We start from the raw sequence: 21,727 nt of genomic DNA on the forward strand, positions 1-21,727 counted from the left end.
AGATGGTGAAGACGATTTTGAAATTGGATGGTCGGATTGTGAGAAAAATGCAATTGAAAATTTATCCCAGTAGGTATAGGGTTAACGTAAACCTCATAGGTTATATGGGGTGCCATGATTGATGGGTAAGTTGATGATGATGGCGTGTGGACAATGAATATAGATGGATATGTCCTATCGAACCCTCCTAGTCGCAATGAAAAGACAAACTTGATAATACGGCTCTAACCAGCCCTCCTAATCGTAATGAAAAGGAAAATCAGAGTGTGAAGATCTCTTTCTCAAGAACTCGGAAGATCTTAAAGAATAAGATGCCTCAAAAGCACAAGGCAATCATCTCTTGCAAAAATGATCTCTCGTTATATTATATAAAATAGAAGAAAAGTTGATGATCTACAATGAGGGGAATGGCCTCCTTATATAGTGTTTGAGGAGTCCTTGTAGGAACATGAATGATGAATAAAATAACAATAAAAAAATAATAAAATACTATCCTAATCCATGTGATGTTGGCAGCTTCAATTTGGGCCCTTGATGTAGTGCTTGATCCAATGATGGAGATGGAAACTAGGAATTTTATTGCATGACTTGATCCTCAGCCGATGGATGTGATGAATGGTCTAGATTAATCTTCTAGAAGGTGGAGGCTTGGAGAATAAAATGGGGATGCTAGGGTTTTGTCATTACAAGAAAATTACCCTTATAACCTTAACTTAAACTATTCCGAAGATGAAAATAAGGAAAAAATTCGTAATTAATTATAAAATCCCTTACAATCCTGTATAGGGATTTCTGCACGTGTTATCTTCACTAAAATAACTATATCTTTAGTTACCGATATCTGATTGATGTGATTTAGGAACCGTTGGAAAGATAAAAGACAACTGGTCGGATATCCAGAAGACATGTTGACCAAATAACATCAGGATATCATTATAAAAACAGTTTCAAGTTTGCTAATCTATTATTCTTCTTTTCCAAGGATTGATCATGTGAGTCCATTGGAAGCGTTAGTCCATCTTCCTTTGGTGTTAGCCTTGTGATGCATGTATCATCCTCCTTTTCTTTAAAAGGATTCAACCTCAAATCTGAAACATCAAAGGGAGAAACATTAGAGCCTTTTAAGAATTCACTCACATTATACTTACCGAGTATATATGCTATGAATCTTCGTGACTTTGTTCTTCTAATAGGTTTGAGTATAAACATTAGTCCAAAGAAGCATGTGTTGTCATTTTTATGGACTATAGTACATGTATCATCTCCGCACCACACCATGGACGCTAGTACTTTTCGGGATCCATTTCGATGCCTTTCGATAACAAGAATTCTTTTGTCGAAATTCGATTTATGATCAACATCCACATAAAGCTTTTGATACGAGGAAGGACTTTCAATTTCCAAACATGAATCCACACAATTTGGTCCTCAACTCCTTCTACCAACTCAAGGTCACCCATTGTATCTATTAACTCTAAGTTTTTCTGTTTCTCTGTCCAACAATTGTCTACTAAATAGATCCTACCATTTAATGCTTTTGAAGTTTTTTGAATTTGCTACCTCTATCATCAACTTTCCTTTACAGTTTTCAAGTCGGTACAACCTCGGATAAAGCATTTTTAAAGGAGCTAATCAGCACCAGAAATCCCCCAAAACATAATTGATTTTTCTTGACTATTCCTTTCCAAACAACCGATGCATCCTTGCCCATTTTATTCTTTGCCAACCAATCTTGTAGCTCGTTATCATATTTTGCTCAAATTTCCCTTCTCCACAAATCTCCACCCCGACATTTTGCTAGCAAAGCCATGTTTTTTATTCTTAAATTTACCCCTGCGACACTCTCGTTTTTTAAACTGTTATAAATTCGAGAGCCAAAAATATAAACAAAGCGACATCAACATAAAATAAGACATGAGAAGGAGACAATATTTAATGTGGTTCGACTTTGCCTATCTCTACAGACGAGATGAACAATAATCCACTATAAATGTAGAGAACACAAAGAGTACAAATACATGATATTACATATATCCCAAAATCCAGTATAGATACGAAAACCCGGCTGGTATATCACAAAACAATCTTCCAACATCCCTACAAAACTATATCTACAACATAAGCCTTAAAAGTTACAGAGATGCCAAAAAATATTAATCTCTCTAAAATAATTCTCTCTCACATTACCGTGAATGTTAACATATAATCTCTATTTATAGAGCCAAATACTTGGTCACCAAGAATTCTTATTCCATAAGAATTCTTGCCTAAAATAAATATTTACTTTATTAAATAAAATTAATTACCATGAAATCTTCAACCACCATAATTACAATAAAGTCTAACATAATTATCAATTATAATTCGGGTCAAAATATAATAAATCTCTCATTGACATAAATTTCATCAAAAATTGGTATGCAAGTCTTCAACAACAGCCAACATCCTTATAAAACTATCTCTGCAACATAAGCCCCAAAAGTTGCAGATATCCCAAAAAGGATTACACCTCTCCAAAATAATTCTATTTCACATTACCCTAAATGTTAAGATATAATCTTTATTTATAGAGCCAAATACTTGCTCACCAAGAATTCTTTACTAAAATAAAATATTTACTTTATTAAATAAAATCAATTAGCAAAACATCTTCAACCACTAGAATTACAATAAAGTTTAACTTAATTATCAATTATAATTTAGGTCAAAATATAACAAATCTCCCAATTGACCTAAATTTCATCAAAAATTGGTCTTCAAGTCTTCAACAACTTCAATATTTACGTAAGTCGCATATCCGTTTATGCATCACTATCAAATATTCAACAACTTCATTTCTTACTCACTATACATTGAAGTAGCACTGAATCAATAAAAAAAAATACTTCCCTGTAATTGAAAACTCATTGTAGCAAATTTATCTTGTACGTGTCTCCAAAATTGCTAAAACAATCCTCAACAACAAACACTACAACAAAACATATCTTTCGCGATATTTTTTAGACCTATAGTGGCATTTATAAGCGCGGCTAAAAACTCTTCTGGCGTTAGTAAGAGCACTACAAGAAGCCTGTTAAAACGAGGGGCACAATAGATTGCAACATTTGTGAGCACAAAATGTCGTAACTGGTCGAGATCTTTAGTGATGTTTTCTACACAAACACTGCTAAAAGTCATGATATATAGTGGTGTTTTCACATAAACACTGCTAATAGTTATGATATATAGTGGCATTTTAACCCAAACACCACTAATACTGCTGATATATAGTGGTATTTTTCACCCAAACGCCGCTATTGGGTATATATAGTGGCATGTTTTGTAAAAATGCCACAAATGTGTAGTCCATTTATGGATTTTATTCACAAAATGACACAAAACATCATGACTTGTAGTGGCATCTTTATTCATAAAATGACACTAAAGTTAATTGATTTGACAAATATTATTTTTGGATCTATACTACTCAAGTTTAACACCATGTACCATTATCCAATCTGTTGAGTCAATCAAGCCAAGGAAATAGCCAAGAGGGTGTGAATTGGCAAACAAAAAATTGATGGAAGCTTTTTGCTAGAAAATGAAAAATTCAACACAAGCAATTTTAGAGTGGTTCATCTTTCTAAATGAAGTTTACATCCCCTACCTTAGCTTCCACACTAAGGATTTCAACAAATTCACTAATTTGTTGAAACCTTTTAGGACAATGTGTATCCTTACAATACAACTAGACTTATACCCCAAAGTCTCATGTGTATAACCCTTCCTATGAAGAAATTACAATAGCAAACTTAGAAAACATCACTAGGACGTACAATTCAAGAAAAAAATAAGAACTCTAAAAAAATGAAATAAATGAGTACAAAAGTGTTCTTTGAAAGCAAAAAGAATATTGAAGATTGTTGACTTGATTTTTGGCTCAACTTGGTTGCTTTTTGCTTTCTCTATAATTTCTTGTCTTCATATATCACTTTGAATCTTATTTTTATACCTCTTCATTCAATTCTAGTTGTTTGGGTTGTTGTGGGAGTTAATAGTCGTTGGGAAGAATTTTATCGCAATAAATACTGGCCAGACTTCTTAAGTATCGATATCAGGCTTGGGGTATATGTACTGCCTACATTAATTACAATAATCTGACCATTAAGAAGATAAGAGTATCGATACTCCCTATAGAGTATCGGTACTTGTATCGATACTAAGAGAGTATCAATACGAAAAATAACCTACTATAATCGAGTTTATAAAAAACTTAAAGGTAGTACCGATACTACTGTGTAATTTTACACACTGGTATCAGTACTTGTATCGGTATTGTTGTGTATTTTTACACATTGGTATTGGTACCACTAGAACAATATCAAAATTGTTCTTGCAATATCGATACTCTAGGGTTAAAATTTGATTTTTGACTCGATTAAAATCTGAAACCCTTTGTAAAATGTTTAAAAATTATTTCCAGTATATGACTTGAGTTTCTCAAAAGAGTAAGGAGTAAAGATAGAGTTTTTGACTTTAAAATGAATTTTTATATTCAAATGGTTAAATAGAATATAAACTAGAAAATCATATTAAAAATAATATTAAATTTTCTTTAAAAAATATGTACTTTTGGTATATCAAAATCTCAAAGCATGGTTCAACAATCTCCCCCTTTTTGATATAGAAAAACTTTTGAAAGATTTTAAGATTTTCTTGAAAATAAATACTCCCATTTTCTAACATTTCTCCCCCTTTTTGTTAAATAAAAAAGTTCTAAAAAATATAAATAGGAATTGTGAAGATCAAATGAACCAAACATGGTTAGTCAACACAAATAATATTCTTAAGCAATTATAATGGTCATAAAGAAAAACATGTCTCAAACATCACATTTTAAACCATAATAAGCATCCAAAATAACATAAATATTAAATAAAAACATCCATGTGCATGAAATAGCCTAATCCACAAGAAAAGTAAAATAACATCCAAATCCAAAATAATCTAAATAACCAAACATCAAAGTATCAAAGGATAACATCCAAAAGCGTAATGGCATCCAAATGATTAAAATGAATGATCTAACATGAGCAAATAGAAAACAATCAATCAAGTAAAAGCGATCAGGCATCTGGCGAAGGAAGATCATGATCCGAAGATAGAGGGCAGAAGAAAGCAAAGTCATGAGAAAGAGTGTCAATCCTATCCGCCACCATTTTGAATCTAGCATGAAGATTGCGTTGGGAGTCCACATACATCGCCTTTAAAGATAATTGTCTAACACCAATCTCAAAACCTTGAGTCCCCAAAGCTGAGAAGTCAGACTCTATGGTGGCAAACCTCATGTCCATTATCTCGATGTACGTCTGGAAGTAAGGTAAAATCACACTCGCATCATCACCGCTGACTCAAGGGGGATCGACAGGAATACGATTAACCGTATCATCGACATCTCGAATCGGATGAGCAGTAGAGGCAGAGCCTAGGGCTTGTTTCCATTTCCTTATCCACGTGGTCCCAATCTTTTCCCATCAAAATTTTTGAATAGATGTAATATCAATGTAGGAGGATAGTGGAATAGCAGGATCTAGATAGACATTGATACTAACTTTAAGAAAGATATGACTAAGAATGCAACCATAAACAAGGGTATCAAATTTCTTAGATTGAAAATTATTAATGACGTTGACAAGCTCAACAAAGATAATTTGGATAAAGTTGATTTGATTAGATTTTTGAAAGTAATGGATCCACCAAATATCTACAGTACGAAGGATAGAGAATTTACCATAGGATGGTTGAAACCACGAAGTGATAATAAAGTGCAATAAGTGCTCATGAATGCCTAGAGTATTGACACTATGACCAACCTTATAAGGGGAATCGACAAAATCTCTTTCATTGTCTATGCCCTTGACCTATAGTCCTAAATCTCTAGCTATGGAAGCGACATCAATATGGATGTATTACCTCATGAGATAGGAGCGAATAGTAACAGTGTCATTTAGAGCGTCGTCAACAACAAAAACAATATTGGAGTAGAAAATGCGAACAAGTTGTTGAAAGACAATTGGTTTGATCTTAAAAGTATTGTCTAGCTTCCAACAAGGAGTTGAGCAATGTATTTTAATTTAAGCTCGGTCATGGTAGAAAGGGGAGGCATCCACTCACTTCTAAGGGGTAAGGTCTCGAAAAACTCAGAGTATCGGTGTAAAAGGTTTTGGCGACCAAGTTCATTAAAGCACAAATTTTGAATGGTGCATGGGGAGGAGGATGAGATCTGGAAGAACGGGGTCGTTTAGACATTTAAAAAAATCGGGATAAGGAAACCTGCAAAGAGAAGCAATATGCACAAGTACACTAACATCAATTCCAAAACTCAAAAGAGTATACAATAATCAAGGTATTTAAAATTAAAAACAATCATGGATTTAATTTATATATATATATATATATATATATGAATATGTAGAAAAACAATAAACATTTAAATTTGTATATTATATAAGAGTATATATATATATATATATAAAAGCATATAAACAAGAAAAAAAAATTGAAATAGTACTTTTTTAATTCGAAATTAATATAAAATTGAAAAAATTGAAAAAATTTCAGTGAAAATCAATATATTATGGTGCGAAAATGATTTAGAAGTAATACACATTCACTCATTTAACCTAAACTAACAAGAATTTAGTCTAAATCATGGTTTAAAATAATACCTTAATTCTCACGATTTTAGGAGGAAATAAAGCAATGTAGCTCGAGTTAGATGAAATGTAGGTAATAAGTGTGAAAATCCACCCAAAATTCTAGCAAATTGACGACGATTTGAGAGAGGGGAGATGGGGATCATCGAATGACAGTTAGGGTTTAAAAAGAAAAAGAAATTTGGGGAATTTTGAAAGATATAGTGCGTTCTAAACCCCAAGTATTGGTACTCATTTAAATGAGTATCAATACTCGTACACAAAAATGGATAATATAAATATAGATTATCAATACTTCTAACGATACTATAAGAAAAATATTGGTACTTGACAAACAATATCGATATTGACGAAGAATAGTATCGGTACTGTATGGACAATATCAATACTAAATGCACGAAATGGTAAAAAAAATAGAAGCAAATTAGTGCCAAGATGTCATTTTATCACAAATTAAGCACATTCAACATAATTGACCATATGAAACATAACATTATGATCAAGATACAAACATTCATTTACTCATACAAGATTTAACAACAAAAACACCTATGAATGTTAAAGTTGCATGAAATGCTAGTTAAAGTGCACCAAAAGGTCAAACGTTATAATGCATACTTTAGGGTATTAAAAATGGTATTGGTAACTCTTAATTGACAAGAAAAACATGTTTAATCAAACAAATAAACATTTAAGCATACTTTGAACACTTTATCAATTTTAATTAAAAATCCTAAGCTCCTTTAACAAATTGCATAATAGACATCAAAGAAGTCATTTAGCATGCTTTTTCATAAAAAAACATAAAAGTGCTTAAAACATTTAAGAACAAAGTCAAGGTAGATTTGTCAAACCTAATTATCTTCTTAGTTCCCAAAATTTTTTCTTATCTAAAGGTTTTGTACAAATATACGCCACTTAATGCAAAGTGTCTACATATTCTAGAACTATATCTTCCTTTGAGACATGATCTCTAATGAAATGATGTCTAATTTCAATATTCTTATTTCTAAAATATTGGATGGGATTTTGGTGAGACAAATAACACTAGTATTGTCACACTTGATAGGAATAGTGCCTACATCAATTTCATAGTCTTTTAGTTGTTGTTTCATCCATAAAACTTGAGCACAACAACTACCAGTCTAAATGTATTCCACCTCGGTTGTTGATAATGCTACACTATTTTGTTTCTTTGAAAAACATAAAATCAACATACTACCTAGGAATTGGCAAGTACCAGAGGTTCTTTTCATATTTAATTTACAACCTCCATAATCAATATCCAAGAAGGTATGCAAGCTAAAGTTAGAGTCTCTAGGATACCAAAGTCTTATACTATATATGTCTCTAAGGTATCTAAAGATTCTCTTAATGGCTTGTAAATGTGATTCCTTAGGACATGATTGAAATGTATCACATAAGCAAACAATAAACATAATGTCTGGTCTACTTGCGGTAAGATAAAGCAATGTTCCAGTCATATACATATAAACATTAACATCTATACACTTACCTTCCTTAGCCTTGTCAAGCTTGTAGATGAGCTCATAAGAGTGGCTTGGGGTTTCACATCCTCCAATCCAAACTTATTAAGCGTATCTTTGATGTACTTTGCTTGATTGATGAAGATGCCATCTTTCCTTTGCATGATTTGGAGTCCCAAGAAAAATGATAGCTCCCCCATGATGCTCATCTCAAACTAACCTTGCATTAACTTAGAAAATTCTTGGCAAAGATTATTATTAGTAGATCCAAAAATAATATCATCAACATAAACTTTTACTACTAACAAATCCTTACATTTTATTTTTATAAATAAAGTAGTGTCGACCTTCCCTTTTGAAAACCTTTTTCAACAAGAAAATTTGACAAATTTTCATACCAATATATAAGAGCTTGTTTTAAACCAAACAAAGCTTTTGTCAATTTAAAAACATGATTTAGAAATTTTGAATCCTCAAAACAGGGAGGTTGTTCCACATACACTTCTTCTTTTATAAAATTGTTTAGAAAAACAATTTTAACATCCATTTGATATAAAGTAAGACCATGAAAGCATGCAAATGCTATTAACATCCTAATTGCCTCCATCCTAGCTACGAGAGCATAAGTTTCATCAAAATATTTTCATTCTTCTTGAGTATACCCTTGAGCAGCATGTCTAGCCATGTTTCTCACTATGTTACCACTTTCATCTAATTTATTTCTAAACACCCATTTTGTACCTATAGTAAATTTGTCACTAGGCCTTTTAACTAGTGTTCATACTTGACTCCTCTCAAATTGATTTAATTGATCTTGCACAACCAATATGCAAGATTCTTCTTTTAATGATTCTTTGATATTTTTACGCTCTATGCATGAGATATATGCAAACAAATTACAAATATTTCTAAGAGATGATCTAGTAGTTACCCCTTTAGATGGATCACCCAAAATCTCACCATCATTGACATAGTTGTACTCCCTTAGGCATGATACTTCCCTTTCCTCTTGAATATGCTCCTTAAGAGCATCTTGTGTTTTTTTCTTGCATATCCTTTTTAGATGATGGTTCACCAACTTCATTTGATGTCATAATACCTACACTATCGTCCATACAAGACTCCTTCCTCAGAAAGCGGTTATCATCGACATGAGTATACTATTCTACCACAAGAGTTCTTTTGTTAAATACTCAAAAAGCTTTATAATTAATAGAATATCCAATGAATATTCCTTCATCACTTTTTTCATCAAATTTGCCAAGATTGTATTTTTCCATTATTTAAAACAAAACACTTATATCTAAAATGATGAAAATAACTAATTTTAGGTTTTTTTATTTTTAAATAGTTCATATAGATTTTTCTTTAAAATAGGTCTAATCATTACTCTATTTATAATATAATAAGTGGTGTTAGTGGCTTCCGTCCAAAAATATTTTGGCAAATTATTTTCATAAAGCATGGTTTTAGACATTTCCTCTAAAATTTGATTTTTCCTCTCAACAACTCCATTTTGTTGAGTTGTTCTAGGAGCTGAAAAATTATGGCTAATACCATAATAATCGCAATATTCATCGAAACCAAGATTTTGAAATTTGGTTCCATGACCACTCTTAACACGAGAAATTGGGTAACCTTTTTTAATTTGGTTTATTTTAGAAAATGTGACGAATTTATCTAAAACTTTATCCTTAGAACTTAAAAAGAGAACCAACGAGAATCTAGAGTAATCATCAACAAGCACAAAAGCATATTGTTTTCCACCCAAGCTAGTAGTCCTAATAGGCTCAAATAAATCCATGTGAATCAACTACAATACTTTACTAGAGGAAACATGATTAATGGATTTAAAGGAAACATTTTTATGCTTATCCTTTACGCATGCATCACAAATTTTGTCTAAATTAAATTTTACCTTTGGTAAGCCTCTTACTAGATCACCTTTAACAAGTTTATCAAGTATGCTCATGCTAGCATGTCCTAGTTTTCTATGCAAAAACCATGAATCATTTTCATCTTTAGCTACTAGGCATACATTTGAGGAAATAATATAATCTAAATGCTTCCTATCCTATGACCAACAAGCATAATCCTATTAGATTCAATGCCAACAATTTTGCAACCATTAGACTCAAATAAGACATTATATCCCTTATCACATAATTGACTAATACTAAGTAGTTATGCTTTAACACATTCACATACAAAACATTTTTAATAAGAATGGAAGAGTTGTTACCAATATAACCAATTCCTTTAATATGACCTTTTGAGTTGTCACCAAAGGTTACTACTCCTCCACTTTTTTCTTTAAGCTCTAAAAACCGGCTCTTATCACTGATCATGTGTCTTGAGCATCCATTATCAAGGTACCATGAATTTGTAATTACGTTTTGGGCCTTGTAGCAATGCTCCACCTACAAACATATATTAATTTTTTATTTTTGGTACCCAAATTCTTTTGGGTCCACAAGCATTATTTCCCAATAATCTAGTCCTCTTAGGATTCCATTTTTCTAGGATATCCTTGTCCTTAGTAGTAATGAGCCCTTTGGGGACCCATATGCTCTTAATAATATTTCTATTTGAGGTTCTCTGAGGAGTTCTATGTTTGTATTGTCCAAAACTATTTTTAACATAGTTGGATTTTGAAGTTTGACATTTATGAATTCGTGTTGATCCAACTTTCTTAAAAGAAGCTTTAAGATCATCAAGCTCCTTTTGATGACAATCGTGAACTTTAGAAAGTAAGTTATGTAAATCCTGGTTTTTCTTTTCAAACTCATCAAGTTTAACTTGTATATCCTTTATCTTACTTTTAAGTTCATCATTGGTCTTAGATAAGATATTATTTCCATTTTTCATTTTTAAATGTTTTTCTTATTCTTTGAAATCGTGATCTCAAATTCTAAGGCCAATTCATCATATGCCTCTTGTAGTTCATCAAAAGAATGTTAATTTGAATTTAATGAACTAGAGGTTACCTTATTTTCTCATTCGATGGCCAAAAGACACAAGTTGACTACTTCTATTTCTCTTTCATCGGAGCATTCTTCATCGCTCCATGTAGCTACATGTGCCTTTTGTTCCTTCTTGGTTAACCCCTTCTTCTTTAACCGAGGACACTCAAACTTGATATGTCTTAGTTTCTTACACTCAGAGCAAGTGACAGGGTCATTCTTCTTAGATTCGTTCTTGAAGCCCTTCGTTTTTTGAAATATTTTTCTTTATTGGACCTCATGAATTGTTTAAATCTTTTGACAAACATTGTCATTTCTTCATCTTCGTCTTTACTAGAATCACTCTCTTTGTTGGATGACTTGATAAAAATCCCAACTTTATTATTCTCCACTTTCTTCTCTTCTTTTTCCTTCTTCTTTTGAAGTTTCACTTCATGAGTGAGTAAAGATCTGATAAGTTCATCAAGGGTGTACAACTCCAAATCTTTGGCTTCCTCAATAGCGGTTGCTTTGCCTTCCCAAGATGAAGGTAATGATGCAAGCATCTTTCTTACCACTTTTTCATTTGGATAGATCTTTCCAAAGTTTCTTAAATCATTGATGATGGCTGTAAAATGATCCGACATCATTTTGATGTCTTCATCGGCCTTCATTTTGAAATTCTCATAATTGAAACACTACAAAAAACTTCTATTATTGTGACAAAATTAATTTTGTCACTATTAATAGATTTTTAGTGACAAAATAAATAATTGTCGCATTAGATTAAAAAAGATATACAATTACTTGGATTCAAATAATGCAACAGGATCTTACGATTGAGTCGATCATGAGCTAGGCAGTATTCGATTCGTACTTATTAAAAAATATTTATTATTCGATTTATTGTTCGTTAAACTCGTTAAAATTTTATTCGATTTATGCTTGTTAAATAAACTTGTTACTCAATTCATTTCATTGCTCATTAAACTCACGATAACTTTTTAGTAGAGTAATTAAGATTTGATTTTGGAGTGTAGTAAATTAATAAGTATTAATTAATAATTTAATTTTTTATTATTTATTAAAAAATTATAAGTAAATTAGTATTAAATTGTTAATTAATAATTTAACATCTTTCTTATCAGTAAATTAATAATTATTATTATTTAAATTTCCTTTTTCAATGGAATGGTTTTTAAAAGTAACTATTAAAACATCATAAAAATTAACGAACTGCTCATGAACTTATTGAGTTAAATCTTGCTCTACTCAACTCGTTAGGGTCTCTATTAGACCTCGAGTTCGATTCGAGTATTGAACAAAATCGATCAAGTTGAGTTCGAGTAGCTTACGAGTTGTTCAATTCATTAAACACCCCTATTTTGCAATCTCTATACCATTTACAAATTATTAAATAAAACAATAAAAAATAAGGTAAACTACACGTTTAATATCCAACTATCAATTTTGTTTCATTTTTGTCATCCAATTGTTTTTTACAAAATCATATCTAACATTTAATTATATCTTTATTTTGGTCACTCATTATGTAACCCCCTCAGACTGATGCGGGTAACCCGATCTGATCTGGGGTGTCACATTAGGGCCACCGGAGCGACCCACTGTAAAAATAGCAGAAAATTTAAAACTTTTATTAAAACATGTAAAATCATAAAATGATTTATTAGTATGCAGAGATAAAACATATTTTTCCGACTCATATATAAAACAAAATACAATTACATGCCCCCTAATAACATGTAACATACTCTGCAAGCAACGCCGGAAAAACTCTCTTACGGATGTCCAAAGCTACACTGGTTCAATCCTTCTTAACCTGAAATGGTGAGTAATAGAGTGAGCTTCGGAAAGCTCAGTAATACAGAACTACCAGATGATGCTATAGGTCATACAGATAAATGGAAAACCATATAATTTCCTTATTAAATCAGACGTATACCGATTTTCGGGCTAATATGGAGTACCACTGGTATTTCATCGAGTAGAAGCCATGGAGATCTTAGGTCATAGGAAGCATTCATGGTATGATATTTTCAGGAGATCAAATAGGATCTCTAGTGTGTTCCAACAGTACGATAAAATCATAATAGGTACACTAATCAAGTAATAGTTCAGTAAAATCTCATAAATCATAATGTAGCTTAGCTTTTTAAACTCGTATTTTAAACCCGTTGTATAAGAAGTCAACCTAAAGAAACATCTTAGGCTTGAGAGCTTACCCAAGAAAGTTTTCAGGGCCACGGGGCCTACCTGAGAACACATCTCAGGGCCGCAGGCCTATCCAAGAATGATCTCAGGGCCGCAGAGCCTACCTAAGAGTCACATTAGGTCCATAAAAAGTTTTCAGCTTGATCAAAGCTGTACTTTATAAATCAATATCTCCAAGATACAATTTATACAGTGATACAATTCCATAAATCCTTAATCATTGTAATCATATACCAGTGAAAACCATTAATCAGATAACAATCATAATCCATAAGCCATCACCATTAAGTCGATGCATCCATAGAAAAGTAACCATAGATTTCAGTGTACCACATGTTAAAACAGTAAACCAATTTAGTAATATATAGGGAACACACTAGAGAATCCAAGTATTTATCAGAGGTATTTTGTAGTTATCAGTATGGATAACATAAAACTTGTGAAATTTAATCGGATTCCAGGAACAAAGTCCTATTGAAGAGAATCAATTACTAACCGAGCTAATCAGACAGTTAAGGTTGATACTTTAGAATCCCACTATGTTTTCATGTGCATCAGGAAAGTGTTCAGGAATGACCTGAGTGATTTGAGCTAATAAAGGAGAAACAGAGATTTAAGATATTTACAATCTATGTTGATCAATCGGTTTATCGAACAATTCGAACTGAACAACTCTCAGAACTAATGCATGTCGACCCGTCAATTTGTTGCCTTTCCAGGGTATTCACTCTTTAATACCAACAATTCTTGTCCATAAATCATCTTTGTAATCATCGTTGAATAGATCTTCCAACAGTCTTTATTTCATTTCCACGTTTCAACGATATCAGGAAATACAGACTTGATTTATGGTTCATGACCCATAAGGACAATTCATTATGTAAGTTCAACAGTATTTCCATACTCATCCAAATCGCTTATTTAATCCTCAGTCATTGAGGTTACTTAGTTCATTTAGCAATAAAGTCTATCCCTGTTACTTCAGAGTTTTCCAAAGTAATTCAGACATTTATGAATTTTGAATACATATTATACTTTCGTTCAACTCAATTTAGTCATATAATAGAATAATTCTGGTATTCGTGGTTGATTTGTCTCACGAATATCCATTTCTTAGTACCAGATGCACTCTAGAGTTGAGCTGAGCTAGCCGAACATGCATTCAAGTGATATCTATGTCATTCAGGTATTGACATAGCATTAGGGTTGATCTTCTCACTTAAGTTTTGTTCTATAATTTTTAAGGGTAGTACAACACCTATGTTTATTTGTATTCCTTAATTAACCCAAGACATTTACTTAGACTAGGCCATAAGGGCATTTTGGTGCTCAATGTTTTTCAATTCATTTCAAAGCTTGAGGATATCCATTCATTCATGTGCTTGGTTATATTCTTGAGTCATTTCCATTACAGGGGTATTTTGGTCATTTTACAAATCTAGTGTATTTCAATCATTTCCTTCCATCTGATCTACACCCTTGAAAATTTATTCTTAATTCAGAGATTTGCAAAAGTTACAAACAGGTTATCCAATTTTTCTAAGAAAAACTAGTATTTTCTATACACGTCAGTAGTTTCATCATATCAATGTCTTTAAAAACTTCTTATCCAACTTCCAGGGTCAAATCTGGTCTTTTTACAACATAAGGGTATTTTCATAATTCTACCTAATCGAAGTATTTTCATACTTTATTATCCAAGTACCTTTAATGAGATAAATTATAAATTACATATTCAGTGCCGCTCCCTATTTCACTTAATCCTATAACTTGTAACTGAATTCAAACTGTCCTTCAATTTCTTATATTAGTCATCTGAGTCATATTCAGTTACCTACTTTTTACTATATTCGTATAGAGTGTAGGAATTAATTAACTCTCCAATCATGCCAAACATTTTCAATCATGCATTACCAATACCAATATGTTCCATAAAGCATTAAAAGGTAGTAATGTATTACCTCAATTTCTACGCCATACTTTTCAACCGTTTAAACTTCATTCGAACGCCTTAGATCTTTAATTCAACTTCCAATAATTCTTCAAATACATAACAATAGTAATCTCATAGAAAACGGAGCTTAATTTCAAAACACGGATCGAATCGGGTGATAAATCAGTGAAAAATAGCTTACTGGGTTTGAATTTGGCTAAAAGGACTTCGGAATCAGACTCAGGACATCGAAAAATGTCAGGATAGGTATACTCGGAAAAAGTCGATGACCAATCAACGGTCGGTCAAAGGTCCGGTCAACGGTGGTCAACGACGGTCAGCTGTCAACGCAGTCAATGGTCAACGTTCAACGGTCGATCAATAGATCGGGTAGGGCAGTCGAGTCGGGTCGGGTCAACCTGGGTCAAACGGGTCGGTCAACCAGGTCAAACTGCTCAGCCCCATTTGCGAAGCTCCCCCACGCGTAGAGGCAGTGCCTGGGGGCGCGTGCGGTGGCCAATCGGGTCCAAATAATTCTCAAAAAAATTTATAAAAATATTTTAAGCGAGTTCAAAATTTTGAACGGTGGAGAGCTTTATTTCAAAACGTCGGAAAGTTTAACTTCCTCACCTCCCTAACGTGCCGGCGACGACGGAGACGCGAAGGACATCGATAGACTCGGAACGATACAGGGAACACTATGGTGTGGGAGGTGTCAAAAACAGAGCAAGGATCGTCGATGAATTGACGATTTTCATGGCGATGGTGTTAAAAAAAAGTCAAAACTTTGAATCGAAATTCATGGCGTTTGACGGCGTTTGATAGAGTTTTGCTATGACCAGTTTACGGGTTTTTGTTCATCGGTCGATGACGAACACGATAGTGATTTCAGATCGACGATCGGTGGCCGGACGACGTCGGGATCGGGTTTGAAAGTAGTGTGCGTGAGAAGAAGTTTTGTTAATTTGATTTCTGTTTTTGCAAACAGAAACCCATTTCACGCACATATTAAGGAGTGTCTGCCGACATTAAATAGTGAAATTTAGGGCTTGGTCCCTGAATTTCATTCAACTTCTAAAATGATCTGCAAAGTTTAAAATTTTACAATTTAATCCTCAATTTCTTCCAAAATATCACTTAATTTCAATACTTTATAATTTCTAAAATTTAGCCCCTAAATTAGGGTGTTACAATTCTCCCCTCCTTAAAAGAATTTTGCCTTCAAAATTCATTTATGTCACAAACTTGTAGAAATGAAACTTACATCTGTTCTTTCATACCTTCAAGTAGTTTTTTACAGAAATACGAGTCATTTACTAATCTTTAACCAGCTGAGTATAGCTTTCTTATCAGAACTCTCCCTCATTTCAATAAAAGAATCAGAACATATTTATCCTTGTGGAATAAGGTCAGCCTTGGTTACTAGATTAGACTCATAGAGCGATAACATATCCCAATTTCATTTCTGGAGTTGGATCGGATTTTCTTAGATGAGTAACTCTCACATGGCTTGTAAGGTACTTTACAGAATTTAAATAGACGTTACTGGTATTCCTTTATGCAAAGGTAGAGTCTTAATGGATAGAAAACTTAGATTAGCTCGTTACAGAGTGAGTCTCGATCTTGGAGTTCAAGCTCAGAGAGGTACAATTGTTGTCTAGGGGCATGAACTGATCAAAAATCTTTTGACATTCAACCGGCCGGTCTATTCAAATTTTTTTTGACTCAAACCATAGCTCTGATACCACTATATGTAACCCCTTCAGACTGATGCGGGTAACCCGATCTGATATGGGGTGTCACATTAGGGCCACCGGAGCGACCCACCGTAAAAATAACAGAAAATTTAAAACTTTTATTAAAACATGTAAAATCATAAAATGATTTATCAGTATGCAGAGATAAAACAAAATTTTCTGACTCATATATATAAAACAAAATATAATTACATGTCCCCTAATCACATGTACCATACTCTGCAAGCAAAGCCGGAAAAACTCTCTTACGGATGTCCAAAGCTACACTGGTTCAATCATTTTTAACTTGCAATGGTGAGTAATAGAGTGAGCTTCGGAAAGCTTAGTAATACAGAACTATCAGATGCTGCTATAGGTTATGCAGATAAATGTAAAACCATATAATTTCCTTATTAAATTAGACATATAACGGTTTTTGGGCTAATCTGGAGTACCACTGGTAGTTCATCTAGTAGAAGCCATGTAGATCTTAGGTCATAGGAAGCATTCATGGTATGACATTTTCATGAAATCGAATAGGATGTCTAGTGTGTTCCAAAAGTATGATAAAATCATAATAGGTACACTAATCAAGTAATAGTTCAATAAAATCTCATAAATCATAATGTAGTTTAGCTTTTTAAACTCATAGTTTAAATCCATTGTATAAAGAGTCGACCTAAGGGAACATCTTAGGTTCTGAGAGCCTACCCAAGAAAGTTTTTGGGGCCACGGGGCATACCTGAGAGCATATCTCAGGGTCGTAGGGCCTACCCGAGAATGATCTCAGGGTCGTAGAGCCTACCTAAGAGTCACATTAGGTCCATAAAAATTTTCTAGCTTGATCAGAGCTGTACTTTATAAATCAATATCTCCAAGATATAATTTATACATTGATACAATTCCATAAATCCTTAATCATTGTAATCATATACCAGTGAAAACCAATAATCAGATAGCATTCATAACCATAAGTCATCACCATTAAGTCGGTGCATCCATAAAACAATAACCATAGATTTCAGTGCACCATATGTTAAAACAATAAAACAATTTAGTAATATATAGGGAACACACTAGAGAATCCAAGTCTTTTTCAGAGGCATTTTGTAGTTATCAGTATGGATAACATGAAACTTGTGCAATTTAATCGGATTCCATGAACAAGGTCCTATTGAAGAGAATCAATTACTAACTGATCTAATCAGACATTTAAGATTGATAATTTAGAATCTCACTATGTTTTCATGTGCATCAGGAAAGTGTTCAGGAATGACCTGAGTGATTTGAGCTAGTAAAGGAGAAACGGAGATTCAGGACATTTACAATCTCTGTTGATCGATTGGTTTATCAAATAATTCGAACTGAACAACTCTCAAAACTAATTCATGTAGACCCGTCAATTTATTTCCTTTCCAGGGTATTCACTCTTTAATACCAACAATTCTTGTCCATAAATCATCTTCGTTATCAACGCTGAATAGGTCTTCCAACGGTCTTTATTTCATTTCCACGTTTTAACGATATCAGGAAATACAAAGGTACTTGATTCATGTTTCATGACGCATAAGGACAAATCATTATGTAAGTTCAAAAGTGTTTCCAGACTCATCCAAATCAATTATTTAATCCTCAGTCATTGAGGTTACTTAGTTCATTTAACAATCAAGTCTATCCTGGTTACTTCAGAGTTTTCCAAAGTAATTCAGACATTTTTGAATTTCGGATACATATTGTACTTCCGTTCAGCTCAATTTAGTCATATAATAAATTCATTCTGGTATTTGTGGTTGATTTGTCTCACGAATATCCACTTCTTAGTATCGAATGTGCTCTAGATTTGAGCTGAGCTAAGTACTTCCAGAATTATCATCGATCCAAACTTTAGTAGACAAACACACATTCAAGTGATATCTATGTCATTCAGGTATTGACGTAGTATTAGGGTTGATCTACTCACTTAAATTGTGTTCCAAAACTTTTAAGGGTTGTACAATACCTATGTTTATTTGTATTCCTTAATTAACCCATGACATTTACTTAGTCTAGGCCATAACGACATTTTGGTCATTTTAGTGCTCAATGTTTCCATTTATTTCAAAGCTTGAGGATATCCATTCATTCATGGGCTTGGTGATATTCTTGAGTCATTTCCATTACAGGGGTATTTTGGTCATTTTATAGATCCAGTGTATTTCAATTATTTCCTTCCATATGATCTTATTATTTAATTCAAACGTATCATCTTTTCCAGTTCTTTCGAACAATTCTGACAAAAGAGCACCCTCGATAATTTATTCTTAATTCGGAGATTTTCAGGTCAATTACCTTTTCAGGTCAATTGCCTTTTCAGAAGTTACAAACAGGTTATCCAGATTTTCTAAGCAAAGCTAGTATTTTCTATACACATCAGTAGTTTCATCATATCAATATGTCTTTACAAATTTCTTATCAAACTTCCAGGGTCAGTTCTTGTCTTTTTACAACATAAGGGTATTTTCGTAATTCTACCTAATCAAAGTATTTTCATACTTTATGATCCAAGTACCTTTAATGAGATAAATTATAAATTACATATTCAGTGTCGATTCCTATATCACTTAATCCCATAACTTGTAGCTGAATTCAAACTGTCCTTCAATTTCTTATATTAGTCATATGAGTCATATTCAGTCACCTACTTTTTACTGCATTCATATTGAGCGTAGAAATTAATTATCCAATAATTCCAAACATTTTCATTCATGAATTTACCAATACCAACATGTTCCACAAAGCATGAAAATATAGTAATGTATTGCCTCGATTTTTAAGCCATACAGTTTGACCATTTCAATTCCATTCGAACGCCCTCGATCTTTAATTCAACTTCTAATAATTCCTCAAATACATAACAATAGAAATTTCATCAAAAGAGGAGCATAATTTCAAAAAACGGATCGAATCGGGTGATAAATCAGTGAAAAACAGCTTACCGGGTTCGAATTTGGAAAAACAGACTTCGGAATCGAACTCCGGACGTCGAAAAAAGTTAGGATAGATTTACCATGAAAAAATCAACGGTCGATTAACGGTCCAATCAACGATGGTCAACGGCGGTCAACGGTCAACGTTTAATGGTCGATCAACGGGTCAACGAGTCGGGTCGAGCAGTCGAGTCGGGTCAAACGGGTCAAACTACCCAGCCCTATTTGCGAAGCTCCCCCACGCATAGGGGCGGCGCGTGGGGGAACGTGCGGCGCTAATCGGGTCTGAAAAATTCTCGAAAAATTTACAAAAATATTTTTAAACGATTTTGAGACCCTTACCAAGTTCGGTTCAAAATTTTGAACGGTGGAGAGCTCAATTTCAACACGTTGGAAACTTTGACTTCCTCACCTCCCTCACGAGCAGGCGACGACAGAGATGCGAATAACACCGGTGGACTCGGGAACATTATGATGCGGGAGGTGTCGAAAACGGAGCAACGATCGACGATGCATTGACGATTTTCATGGTGGTGGTGTTAAAAAAAGTTGAAACTTTGAATCGAAATTCATGGCATTTGACAGCGTTTCGCTACGATCAGTTTACGGAGTTTTATTCATCGGTCGATGAAGAACACGATGGTGGTTTCGGATCGACGATCGGCGGCCGGACGACGTCGGGATCGAGCTTGAAAGTAGGGGTGCGGGAGAGGATGTTTTGTTAATTTGATTTCTGCTTTTGCAAACAGAAACCTATTTCACGCACATATTAATGAGTGTATGCCGACACTAAATGGTGAAATTCAGGGCTTGGTCCCTGAACTTCATTCAACTTCTAAAATGATATGCAAAGTTTGAAATTTTATAATTTATTCCTCAATTTCTTTCAAAATATCACTTAAATTCAATACTTTATAATTTCTAAAATTTAGCCCCTAAATTAGGGTGTTACACATTAAAAAATAACGATGATACTGACCTATCACCATAATGTAATGTCATATCATCACTGAAAAACAAAATAAAACTTGTTCTATTAATTTTTAATAGAATAAAAAAAATAAAACTAAAACGTAACGTTAAACAAAATTTAAATAATATATAATTATATAATTAAAATAGAACAAAAATGATAATTAAATACGTTTATTTTTCTTGAAAAATAACCCTCGTCATCATAGTGAGTAGAGGTGCACAAAAAATCCGAATATCCGATTTTGGGTAAAAAATATCCGAAACCGGATCGGATATTTAAAAACCGGATAGTATAACCGGTTTGGGAAAAAATTGAACGATCGGTTTTTTTACCGGATTAAAAACCGGATAAAAAATTTATCCGGATAAAAAACCGGTTTTTTTAAAAAACTGGATTTTTATCCGAAAAAATCCGGTTTTTTTTAAAAACCAGTTTTTTGCAAACCGAAACCGGTTACACCATCCGACCCTCCAAACCGGTTAGGACCCGAACCGTTTTTTTTAAATCCGGTTTTTGGGTTGGGAGAAAAAATCGGATCGGTTTTTATCCGATCCGGATCGGATTGAAATCCGGCTTCTGTGCATCTCTAATAGTGAGGTTTAATTATATTCAAGAGTGTTTCTTTTTCTTTTCTTTTGTGAGATTATGGGAAACAAAAATAAAGTGAATTTCAATGGGAACAAAGTTAAAACTTCCCTTCAAATAGGAGTAGTAGGTTTACATCAAATTAACACTTAAAAATAGTTTTTGAAGGATTTCT

This window comes from Hibiscus syriacus, unplaced genomic scaffold (assembly GCF_006381635.1).
Source record: "Hibiscus syriacus cultivar Baekdansim isolate YM2019G1 unplaced genomic scaffold, ASM638163v2 tig00110584_pilon, whole genome shotgun sequence".
NCBI lineage: Eukaryota > Viridiplantae > Streptophyta > Magnoliopsida > Malvales > Malvaceae > Hibiscus > Hibiscus syriacus.